The 329-nt window shown below is 37.4% G+C and overlaps 1 protein-coding gene across 1 annotated transcript in view; it reads left to right on the top strand.

The window, feature by feature from the left end:
• The window catches only part of LOC119588809 (uncharacterized protein DKFZp434B061-like), a 58,268-nt gene that overhangs the window by 48,863 nt on the left and 9,076 nt on the right, over positions 1-329 (top strand). The gene's annotated exons all lie outside the window — the stretch shown is intronic.

Here is a 329-nt window from a genome sequence, read left to right as displayed (position 1 = left end):
TGCTTATTTCCAGGTCGAGTTTGAGATGAGACGGTTTTAAAGCGAGTTTTGTGTTTCGTTCGCTTATACTGTATGCTTTGTATGTCTCTTATTTTCATTTTTTCCCCCCCCATTTTCCTTGATATATTTCTAACCTTTCGTTTTCTCTTTCTTCCATTCTTTATCCTTTTTTTCCATCCTTCTTCCTCATCTGGAAATATGCTAAAAGCGGGTTTCGATCCGCGAGAACGGAAAAAAATACAGCAATTATTTCCAGGTCGAGTTAGAGAGAAAACGATGAAACTCCGGGTTTGGATTTCAATCGTCTACACTTAAAGTTCCGTTTAATT

The sequence above is a fragment of the Penaeus monodon genome, chromosome 24 (assembly GCF_015228065.2).
Source record: "Penaeus monodon isolate SGIC_2016 chromosome 24, NSTDA_Pmon_1, whole genome shotgun sequence".
NCBI lineage: Eukaryota > Metazoa > Arthropoda > Malacostraca > Decapoda > Penaeidae > Penaeus > Penaeus monodon.
The sequence above is the reverse complement of the archived record's forward strand: the minus strand, read 5'-3'. Positions and strand labels throughout refer to the sequence as shown.